The 11,963-nt window shown below is 48.1% G+C and overlaps 1 long non-coding RNA gene across 1 annotated transcript; it reads right to left on the bottom strand.

Annotated features, from left to right (window-relative positions):
* Window positions 1-1,108: 1,108 nt before the first annotated feature.
* Window positions 1,109-10,502, bottom strand: LOC111852053 (uncharacterized). Its single transcript, XR_011992476.1, has 5 exons — window positions 10,187-10,502; window positions 4,596-4,819; window positions 3,933-4,071; window positions 3,539-3,586; window positions 1,109-1,833 (listed from the first exon to the last, which is right to left on the bottom strand). It is a non-coding gene; the product is annotated as an uncharacterized lncRNA (long non-coding RNA).
* Between the last annotated feature and the right edge of the window lie 1,461 nt (window positions 10,503-11,963).

Here is an 11,963-nt window from a genome sequence, read left to right as displayed (position 1 = left end):
CACGGGGTCTTGACAAGAAAGCTTTTTATTCTTTAATACAACCTAATTTGCATAAAGCTGATTGTTTAAAGAGAAGCATGTGCAGTGCGCTTGTTTTCAGAAATGACGCAGTTGCTGCTTTTAATAGCGTTTGCCTGAAGCGCGGATAGAAAGCAGCCATATTCTTTGCAAATTACACTGCCGTCGAGGACACCGCTTACCAACCTCCAATCCCCCGCTCGCGCCCAACTGCCCACGTCTGTAAACAATGACGCAGCCAGAAACCAGGGGCTGCAGACGCACTGGAATTGAGCAAAATGGCGTGTTGCATGTCAGTAGGCCCAAAATCAGACGCAAGTCAGCTGGTGGCTTAACGGTTAAGGAAGGGGTCCCGTGATCGCTCCCAGGAGCGGCCTGTTGATGAACCCTTGAGCGAAGAGCTTAACGCAAGCTCCTTCTGCAAATATCCACGGCATACAATAGTCACGGGAGGAGAAACAGGTCGAGCCGCCAACGGCAATGAAAACACGTGATAAAGCGTCTTTTTAATCCGGCAAGCTCGAGGCCCTTTTTGTGCCGTGGCCTGCAAACCATGCAAAGGAGCATGCGCCATATCCTGCGCCGTATCCTGCGCCGTGTCCCGCATCTGCTCGCAGGATAAGAATAGCCCTTTGTTATCAGGCGTTTTGCTCACTCTTTAAGTTTTGCCGCCTTATCGGGCAGTACTGCAGGTCACTGTGAAAGGAGACCAAAATATCCTTCCGTCCTCAAACCCCCAACCCCCCCACGCTTCTCTGTGTCCCGGTTAATGAGGTTCAACTCCAGGTCAGGCGAGAGGGAGGGCCTGGAGCGGAGCCAGCCGGCCGTCAGTGACGGCAGTGAGAAGCCAAGACCCAGCCACCTCCTCGCTCAGCCGGTGTCGGCGTGCTGTGTCACCAAAATATATATCCCACATTTTTATATTTTAACTATATATTTTTTATATCATTCACAAACTATACATATATATGACTTAATAAATGCCAACACAAGCAGATTACTGAGTGCACAATTTTAAATCAAGACAAATTTGATATATGAAGACAGAACATATATATGTTATTATATCGACTTGCCATATTGGCTACATGTTTGATGTGTTGGTCGGCTGCACTGTTCCTTGCATGTCTGCATCCTAAGACTGGACACCTCTTCCTGCCCTGGTTTGATCCCTCTACGTACTGGGAGAGCTCATCTGACCATCTTTCAGGGGACAGACATCACTGTTCTGTGCTGGTTTTACTACCCAGTTGCTATCAGGCATAAGTCCGGCTCCATGGAATTCCCGGGCCGGCCACACGGCATTCCCGGGCCGGCCACACGGCATTCCCGGTCCGGCCACTCGGCATTCCCGGGCCGGCCACACGGCATTCCCGGTCCGGCCACACGGCATTCCCGGTCCGGCCACACGGCATTCCCGCTTCCGCAGGGACCCTCCAGCTATTGACACACGCTGCTGCCAAAGTGTTAGAATCGTTCCTGATGGCTATTTCTGCCCCTCCTCCGCCGGCTCCCTCCATCTTTTCTCTCACTTGTCATGGGGGTGTAAGTGAGCTGGCCCTGGATGCTTGCCTGGCCTGGAGCGGGGGCAGCAGTGGTGGGGGGGGGGGGGGAGTTCATCGACAGGGCAGTGGAGCTTTGGGGCTGAGCGGGATCCCGTGTCCCCTCCCATCCTCTCCGCGCCTCCTGTGCCGCTCTGCTTGGCCTGCCCGTGTCTGTTTACATGCCTGAGCATGAGCGCCCTTGACACGGGACCGTCAGTGTGCGCCGCCTGCACGCACTGGCCGACGCCCCCTCGGAAAGTCTGACTGACAGCTGGAAGGAAAAAAAAAATAAATCACCCAAGAACAGGTCTGAGAAACATCAGCCTTAATCTCAGCCTTTAGGACCCAAATCGAGGGACTAAAAACAACAAAATGACCATGATTGCTGGGTGATAAACAGGTCGGAAAAATGACAGCTGGCCGTTCGCAAAGTCGTGGAGGTCGCCGGAGTGCTGAGAGCCAGGATCGCGTTACATCGCACTTAGCAATGCATCCCAGTCCTTTCCTTAACGTTCCTTGTTTTCCAAAATAACATTTCTAATTGTTGTTTGGGAATAAGACCTTGTGTGCGAGAGACGAGGAAAGGCATGTTTGTGCGTGTGTGTGTGTTTGCATGAGCATGTACATATTATATTAAAAGAAACAAATGTCCCCACAATGTGATAAAAATCAGCTATTTTGACCTTTTTGTGCCCACAAGGTGAAACTCAGTTTAAAAAATCTGTGACTGCAGTAGAATAAACTAAAAAGGCCAAAAGTCTTTTGTTTGGTTACTTACGGTTAAGGTTAGGGCTGGGTTAGGGTGTCAATGTTGAGATTAGGGTTACGCCCATAGAAATGAATGGGGGATAGAGATACGGCACATGTGCATTTGTGTGTACGCATGTTTGCGTGTGCGTGGGTGTGTGCGTGTGTATCTGTCAGCATGGGTCAGACACGTTTCCTGTATGAACTCTGGCTGAACTCCTGGGATCACTTTTACAGGCAGACTGTGGAACCCCAGCGTGCGATGGCACAGCCCAGCCAGTGCCCCCACCCGCCCCCGCCTGCCCACACACGTATAAACACAAACAGCCCTGTCCCCTCGCCCAGTCCATAAGGAGGCTCCCATACCTCCTTCCTCACTCTTTCCCAGTTCCCTGCGCCGGCTTTCCCAGTACCTCTCCCTGACCCCGTCCTCGGCCTGCCTGCAGCCAGCGTGTTGCTGGGAAAAGCAGAACACTGGCTCTTTCCTTTGGCTAAACCACAGGCCGCTGTCATCTTCACAAAGTTCCTGTCCCCTGAGCCAGTCCTGCTGCTTCTGGTGTCCGAGAACTGCGACTAAGTGGGTTTTACGCGCCGCAGGTCCTCCCAGTAACCCGAGAAACATTTCCGACGGGAATAACACTGCGTCTCATCTTCTCATAAGGGCCCATTAGCCACAGAGCTACATTTGATGAGGGCAGCGATTGTGCCGCTGATTAGCATTAGCCTGTCGCTAGCCGTTGCACATTTGCTTTTGTTTAGCTATGTCCTGTTTACATGTACTTCAAAGTCTGCCTCTCTTGCGGTGTTGTTGCTCTAGACTTGTACTGTGTATGACCTAAATAAAGACTTCAGCACTCGATGAAACAGCCACGCTCAACTCAAGTGGCAGGATATGTTTGGTGCTCAGCATGAAACTCCCCTGAACAGTAAGATATATGCAGCATGTCTAATAACCACGTCTAACCTTTAGCCACGCAGTAAATATTTCTGCATGGAGGCGAAATTAAGATTTTTTTTTAGACTTTACTCAAAAAAATCATTTATGTTTCTGTGCCGAATCATAAACCTAAGTAATTAATTGCAGTAATGATTTCTTGAATTTGAATAGCCGTCATTAGGACATAAATGATCAGATTCTATGCTGCTTCACAACTCCTTGTGACCCCTGTGGATGTGAAGAACATCTGCCTGTTGCCTGCTACTTCAGCTCTTGTCCAATCTGAACCAACCTCTCGCTGGTCTCTTGGCTTCTTCTGACCAGCAGCAATTTCAGGCTCCTACCGTACAAGAATAAAATGTGAGGATGCAGCATAGATGTGTGTCTGTCACAAGAGAAAAGCGACTGCTACATTTAATAATAGAATATTCCCAGAATATGGACCAAACGTGGCCTCACCAACAAGGTGCCCAGGAATTGCCCTGAACCGACAACCCCCCCCCCCCCCCACCCAGCTAAATGAAGTTAATATCTTCATCCACAAATTGCAGGACCAACTTCAAAACTATGACCCAGGAGGTGAGAAAGTAAATACTACTGTAAACTCTGCTTTGGATTCATCTGTCTGGTAACAAACTACATTCCGATAACACAGAACAGCAGCCTCCACCACCTGCCTTATTTACCACTGCGGTGCGGCTCCATAACTCCTGGATATTTCACTTCTAAAGAGTGACGCCACTCTCCACGCCACCTCCCTCCAAACTGGAAGACTGTCTGCCAAGGCTTGGAACTGGATTTTTTTTTTTTAAATCCCAGGAAACCCTACGAAAGACATGGAGCAAGAGAGACTTTGATGACAGCTTTTCATTAATCAGCTGAGACGGAACGCTCTGAGGAAACATTTCATGTCCTCTACTGGCGCAAAGGAAAAATTCAAAAAAGGCCTTTCTGGTTTTCTCCTGGACTTGAATTTTTTTCTTTGGAGCATTCCACTATAAAAGAATGTGCAGAACCTTGCACTGGGAAAGTTTTCAAATGTACTTCATCATCATACAGCAAGAGAAGGTCTCCTTAGAGAAAATGGGAGCTGAGGGTGATGCAGAACATAGGGAATATTTTTGCAATTCACATCCAAACTGTTCCATGTCTCATCTCATGAGAACTGAATCACCCCCTATTTGCAATGGCAGTCTACAGAGGGCGAGGGGGGGGGGGGGGTGCGACTGGTGATAGCTATGCTTCAAGGGACAAAAAACAACCCCCAGGGTAACTGCTTCCCCATCCTCACTAGGCCAGTGAACCTTATAAGTCAGAAACAAACGGAAGTCAATCCATCCATCCTCCACCTGCTTTCACGGGATGGCTTTGAGACTATCCCAGGCAGCAGGAGTATAACAGGGGGAGTAGGATTCCAGTCCATCGCAGGGCGTCAGGCCAGGGTACACCCTGGACGGGGTGCCAGTCCACCCCAGGGCGCCAGGCCGGGGTACACCCTGGACGGGGTGCCAGTCCACCGCAGGACACATAGACAGCGGGCAACTTAGACTTGCAGATTCATCTCGCTGCACATCTGTGGGGGAAAACAGAGAAGGCGGATGAAATACACACAAAAAAGTGAAAATATGAAAATCCCACACATAGAACAAGATTCAAAGCCACAACCCGGAAGGTGTGAGCCACCATATTCCCCTAAAAGCATTTAGGAAAAAAGTTCTAGAAAATTCTGTTTAAAAAACCAAGTCAGCCACAGGTAAGGAAAAAAATGCATAGCTACATAAAACTGGTCCCAGGGCCACGACGTCGCTGTCCTCACTAGGCAGAGGAACCTTAAAAGTGTGACTAATCCTGTAAAAATGTAATTATATTTCCTGTGCAACATTTAAAGGGGTTAATGACACTTAAAGGAAAATTAATTTCATCAGTATGCTCACAGAGTAGCTGGAGCAGGCATGAAGGTAAATTTCTCCTTGTAAAAGTGCAAAGACTATTTTTCATTCCTTCAAAGTAACCTCAAAGCTGAGTTCACACTCTCTGCTGGTTCTTCCCGAGTCTGCAGAAAGCGCTCCGATGCAGAGCACCCACAGATCTCCACACTGTCCTTGGGGAACGTTTCTCTCCTCCAGAGCTTCCAGAGAGGAGAACCTGGGACAGACCCAAGACACACTGGAGGGATTATGTTTCTCAGATGGCCTGGGAGGACCGGAGTATTCCACTGGAGGAGCTGGAGGTGGCTGGGCACCACACTGCTGCCCCCACAACCCACACCTGGATAAGGGGTAGAAAATGGATGGATGGATGGATGGATGGATGGATCCAGGGAGTGTCAGGCAAGGACCCCTGCATATATTTGTATGAATTTACCAATAAATATGCGAGCCTTAATGTATCTATGAACAGCTGTGAACTGACTCAAGAAGGGGAAGTAAATGTTGCCACGTATATCAATACATCAATACTTCTGTGTGTCCTGTTCTCTTATTCAACATTCCTTTATTCCTTTATATGTTACATACATAGCTGCACAAGTACGACATATAGTCAAATGAGATGTGGCCATGTTATTCAATGATTTCATATCGTTAAGTAAAGTCTCATACCAGCAGTTGACTTGTTTTTGCATCCCCATGTCTTAACTTATAGGGAATTACATCTCCGTACAGGAATTCTTAGTTCATTTTTTCGAGGGGTGATGGATTTCCGAAGAAGGGAGTTGCTTCTTCCCCTGGGAATCAGAGCTGAGCCACACACATATTGGACAGGAAAAACCCGCCGTTTACGGGAAACGGGACAGAAAACCTGCTCGCTTGCAGCTCGGTTGAGTGGCCCAGCGATGAGGCCGCTGGGAGTCTGACATGCTCAATCGACACATGATGTCAACTGTTAAAACTAAGAACGTTTTTTACACTAGCGGTTAGATTTTCAAAGGTGTCATTTTTTATGAGATTGACTGCGATTGTGAGATTCAAACGGATGGGAATAAGTCAGCGGAGCTGGCTGCCATTTAACGTCTAGAATTTATACAGGATGCAGAAAACCAGAATCTGGAACCTTCCTTTCTTCTTTGATTATTGTTTTTATTTTTAGTTAGTTGCTTAGCACTGGCTTATATCAAAATGTCCTTCCATGACATATACATTGATAGAGCTGAATATAAATCTGGTGAGATTCGCTTGATCAGGTCTCCAGCCGTGACAGATTGTCTCCAGAGGGTTAGACAGGCCAGTCACCAGACCTAACAGAGCTTTAATCAGCGGCCCACTCCACCTACCCACAGTAGGCAGGTCCACTTAACCGGTCAAAAGGACCCCTGGGGGCTGTCCATGGAAACCGCCCGATTAAGCAGCCACCCACGGCTATGGGTATGACTGATTGGCCCTCGTTTATCTCACTCAAACCTTGGCAGCCCTGCGCTCCATCTGTGGTGTTGGCAACTCCCTTCCAACACCCCCCACCCCCAGAGCCTCCTCACGTATGCCAAAATAACTCCTGGACACAAAACAGCCTGGGTTTTCGAATTAGCCCTTTCACCAGGCCAGAAGTAACCTCCTGTCCTGCACATCTCAGGCAGTATGAAACCAAACCTTCTCTTAGCACATGGACTGTCAACTGCTCAGACCTGGATACGTTTAACCCCCGAGGAAAGGGCTGATTGTCCCCCATCAGAACCCAAATCAGAATCGAATGTAGGCAAGCATGCCACCACATGAGCTCTGCCCCGCTCAACATGAAACGAAAACATTGCGCTCAGCGGTGAAACAAACGAGGAGATTACTCAAACAGGTAAAGAAAACACTGGGCAATTCTGGCTTAAAATTAGTGAAGAGTGTCAAAATAGCAGAACATAGTCAAGAGGCGCATAAATTAGATTTTCATCAAGTGCATTTTGGGTAGAAATCTGTAACAGCTGGGAGGCCTGAAGTGTTTCTATTACTCTGGGTTATTTTTAAGTCTCCATTATCCATAGTAATGGCAAGTTAGGAAAATCAGCTTTTCGTTTATGTGACATAGAATCAAAGTAGATCCGAGAATGATTGTTATAAGAAGTTTTTATAAAAACAAAGGTTTTTATCGGGAATTAACAGGGGATGAGAAACAGATACTGAGGCCTTGCAAAATAATCAGCTTATTCTGATGTGCAATAATAATTTCTTGCGTTATTCAAAACAGAACAGTAATATAAAGCGCTATGTTGGAGAAAAAGTCTTCTGTTGTTTTTATAAGCAAGGGGAACTGGCCGCATTCCTCTGCGTTATTTGAAATCCGCGTAACAGGTGGTGCTGAGTTCTTATTAACTTAAACATGCTTTAATTCTGCAGATCCAGCGGCAGCAACTGCTTTGAGCATCAAGGATCTCCTGCGATGGTTAGAATCTGCAAGCAGGGAATCTGCCCTTCAGACTGCTCTGCCAGCGATTTGTCTTGTCTTAAGGCCGTGTCGGGAAGTGGCCAGCAGGGGGCCCCACGGGAAGCGGGCGATCTCGGCGCAGGCCCTCCTGCGGCTTCCGCGCATGGACAGCCTGTGGCCCGTGCTGGCAGCACACGGCTGGTCAGGGAAAGGCTTGAACTTGGAATGACCCCGCAGAGCTCAATCCCTGTTGAGTTCATCCGGAGGCCAACTCCGATTCTTTCCTGTTTTTTTTTTCCTCTTGGATAACACAAAGCACGTTCAAGCTCAGTTCCATCCCCCATCCCACTAATATCCCTCTCCTTGCCCTCTTTCACTTACTTAGAACGCTCCGGAGGAGGAAAGCGCTTCGTGAATCTAGAAGCTTCTGTAGGGCATACTTTGGCGTCCCAAAACTGGTCTGGAGCCAAGTGCTGGTTACATATGCACAAGGAAGGGGCAAGAAGTGACAGAACAAAGAACCAAAGATCAATGCAGCCCCCATCTCCTTAAGCGAAAGAGTGATTTTTAAATCACCCTCACACTGAAAGGGTAAGGACACATCTGGTTAACACCCTGGCGCTTTCTAGGAACTTTAGTTTGACTTGAAACATGATTTCACCCATTTAAACAGCTGGGTGTTTTTACTGCAGTAATTCAGAGTAATTATTCATCTAAAGGGTACAAGTGGGATAGTCCTCCTGGGATTTGAATCAGCAGACCCCAAGGTACCAACATCGACGGGCATCAGAAACAGAAGCATAATCGGTACGACCCCCGTCGGGCTGTAAAACCAGTCCCACCAGCGCCGCTGACCCTGTCGCGGCAGATTGCGAGATGGTCCCACTCGTGCCCCTGCACTCGGGCAGCGCGCCGCCGGGCACCTGGCTAACGGCGGGCGCGTGCCTTTTTTCGCGCGACCTGCATTTCCATTAGCTACCTTGGCGTGGAATTTTAACGAGGCAGATCGTCGTCTCTTGGCACCAGCCATGATTTTAAAGAGCTGAGTGCTCTCTGCACATTGCTGGCGAGCTCTACACCTACAGTAACACACTGGAAGTGTCTGCGAGGGTTTCCCCACATGCAGACAGCGGTTACACTCTCCAGGGCTATCGGAAGGAGGCGAGAGGGATTCCGGGAAGGCCGTCCCCATTAAATGATCTGTCAATAGTGCAAACTGTCGTATTCCAGCTGGCAATAGTGGAGTCGATTGTCTAAGCTGACATGAGGTTCCAGGAGGGACTAAACTAGCAAGGTAGGACATCAAACTAGGGGCTTCTCTCATATTGGGGGTGTTGAGGGAGAAAACAGCTTTATTTTAGGACGCTGGGAGCCGGTCTCCTCTCTCCGTGTAGACGCACACACGGAGACACACGGCCCTGGGGTTTGGCAACTCCTGAGGGCACAAAGAGGCCTGGGAACATTGCCTGGGTCCTGTCTTGGTCAAGAGCTAGGACAAGGATCTCCATCAGGACCTGCCAGCCCGACCATGACTAATGAACTCCGGGCCCAGGGGGTGGATAATCCGCCCAGCCGGTGGGAAAGGGGCCGGGGAAGAGAACGGCTGACATGGAGCTGGAGGCCGCTGAAAGACAGGGATTTAGCTGGCGACGGAGAGCGGCTTGCTGGGACACTGATCCAGGGGTGGGAGAAGGAACTCCGATGGGCATCGAGCCAGAAGGACTGGCCTGAGTACAAAAAGGCCGCGAGTACAATTCACGGACCGCTCCGAGTACTCCGTGGGCCTGAAAAAGCAGGTGTGAGTACTCTATAGGCCTGAGAAACAGAGTGTGAGTACTCCACAGATCTCATAAACAGGGTTTTGAGTACTCAATCAATTACTGCAGCATTATACAGGCCACAGCTGAGGCGCCGCACCTTGTTATACCTCTATGCTTCATATTCTAGGCTCAGCCATCAGCAGACTGAATATATTACAGAGGCACTGCACTTTACCTTTTCTCCACTGCGGCATCGAATCAGCGAAGGCAGGGTAAGAATATCAGCCAAGAGCACGAAATATAAACGCGCTCAGAAACAGCTCCAAAGTAACCGTCACTGCTCTGACCCACTCGGGGGACAGGAATGTGCTCAGACACCCACACATACACAAGCACGCACACACAGAGACACACGCGCGCATGCACCGACGCCAGCCCCAGCAGACACGAGGTTTACAACCCATGACAGAACACCTGGTCCAAACACACTGGCCGTTCTTTCCCAGAACTCACTGGTTCGGGGGGGGGGGGCGACTCCTCGGAACGCACAGGCCAGTGCCCCCCCACAGCATTGTTGTGCGCACACATTGCTGAGGAGAGCTTCTCCTGCACCCCCCTCCTACTCAACGCTTGGGGAAACTGCACATTAGCTTACAGCATCCATTCAGGGGTAGGACTGGGACTGTCAGGCGATATGCAACACTGACCTGCAGGTTTTACCAAATGCCCTCCCCAAATGAAACAGGATGGGAGTGAGGTGGGGGGGGGTTGGGGGCTTAGAAGCAAAGACACAAGGGCCGGGAGATTCGGCCAGCATGCAAAACAGCCCTCACCTCATCTTTTTCACAGATGTCACTGCAGTCTTGTTGCGATCGCAGTGAGGCAGTCACCTATGGTTCTCTGCAGAGTCATGTGACCTTATCAGTTTGTGATGAGAAGGCAAAGAGGAACGTACCAAATATGTAAAATTCCTTTTGATAAAGTCATATTTCATTTTTACATGTTCACTTACCAGCATTCCTAAGACCTTTATGAATACAATTGTACTTCTCAATTACAGCCAACATGCCCTGCATGTATTCAGTTGATATTTGCATGTATATTTCTTTGCTGTGGTTTCTTGGACGTATTACAGCTTGGTGGATAATGTAGTTGCTAGTGTCTGGTTGGGCATAGGTACTGGAATCAGAAAGTTTAAAATTAGATCATGCTTGTAGGAAAGAATAACAAGGCCATGGGGGGGGTGGGGGGGGTGGATGTTGGTGAAACAGTGCCAGAAAAAAATTAGGACACAATTAAAAGGCCGGGGAAACATAAACTGCAGCCTAAAAAAGAATTTTGTACTTCAAAATGGCTTCCGCATTACTGTGGGGCCGGTTTCTGTGTTTTTAATTCTGAATGGCTCCCCCCCCAAAAAAAATAAGTCATCAAAATTCACTCTGGAGATATACTACCTCTGCCTAGTGAAGAGGAGCCCATTACCACTGACCTCCAGCTGTCAGGAGTGTGAGAAAACGCATGTAAAACCAGAGCTGAGTGAGACGCAAACAGCTGAAGAAGCAGCTAGAGCACTTCCGCCCCCTTGCGGCCAAAAATCTATAATGTCCATAATACGATTTTACGGAAAAAACGCATTTTCTACACATTATTATGCTGTAGATGTAGCGGAGCAAAAGTTAATTAAGAAAAAAGCTAGTGTCCAGTAATCTGGGATACCATATTGTGAAAGTTTGGCAAGATAATTAGACGTATTATTCAAAACTGTAATGGATTTTATCTAGTCTATATTAGATATGACACTTTTGAATGATTCGAATATATCGGCAATGTGTAGAAAGCTGACAGTTCTGCGTTTCTTTTCATCAGTAAGTTGCAGCAAAGTGGACGCTCTGAGTTTTTTGGCAACGATGCACTGTATTATGTGTATAGTGCAGAAAAAACCCCCATAGCTTATTAAGTAGGCAATTACAGTAATTTCGCGTTTAAATCGACGTATCACATTTGCAAATATTATTTAGGAAAAACTTAGCGGTCATTCACCCGCGCTACACATATTTTAATGCTTACTGCGTTAAAACGAAGGCTTAGACGAGGTTACAGTGAAAGCTATTGGGATGCATTTATTACAATTGCGTAGGTGAGAGTTTGATGTGTATATATGTGTGTGTGTGTGTGGTTGGTGGGGGGGAGGGGTCCACAACTTAATAATGTAAACGCAAAAGTCTATTAATTAGGTGCATGAATGAAACCAAATGAAATATTTCCTACGCACCCGGTTTATTACGGGGGTGCTGCACTGCAGTTCCACAGAAACGCAAAAGCAGAAGCTGGAAAGGAACGAGACGCCATGGGTCACATCTGGGAAAGTGGATGTACCGCAGGCCTGGGGAGTCTAGCTATTGAAAATATCAGGGGCTATATCACGTTTACCTGGGGCTTGATTTTTTTTTTTGTTTTTTTGTTTTGAAGAAAGATTAACATCGGAGCTCAAATACTCCGGGCTGTAGCCCCCAGTGATCGGACTTAACGATCACTGGGGGATCACTGTAGTGTTAAGCTCGTCACATAAGACAGATAACGTGTGCGATTGGGCTAATTAACTTAATTGTG

This window comes from Paramormyrops kingsleyae, chromosome 8 (genome assembly GCF_048594095.1).
Source record: "Paramormyrops kingsleyae isolate MSU_618 chromosome 8, PKINGS_0.4, whole genome shotgun sequence".
In the NCBI taxonomy this organism is placed as follows: domain Eukaryota; kingdom Metazoa; phylum Chordata; class Actinopteri; order Osteoglossiformes; family Mormyridae; genus Paramormyrops; species Paramormyrops kingsleyae.
The sequence above is the reverse complement of the archived record's forward strand: the minus strand, read 5'-3'. Positions and strand labels throughout refer to the sequence as shown.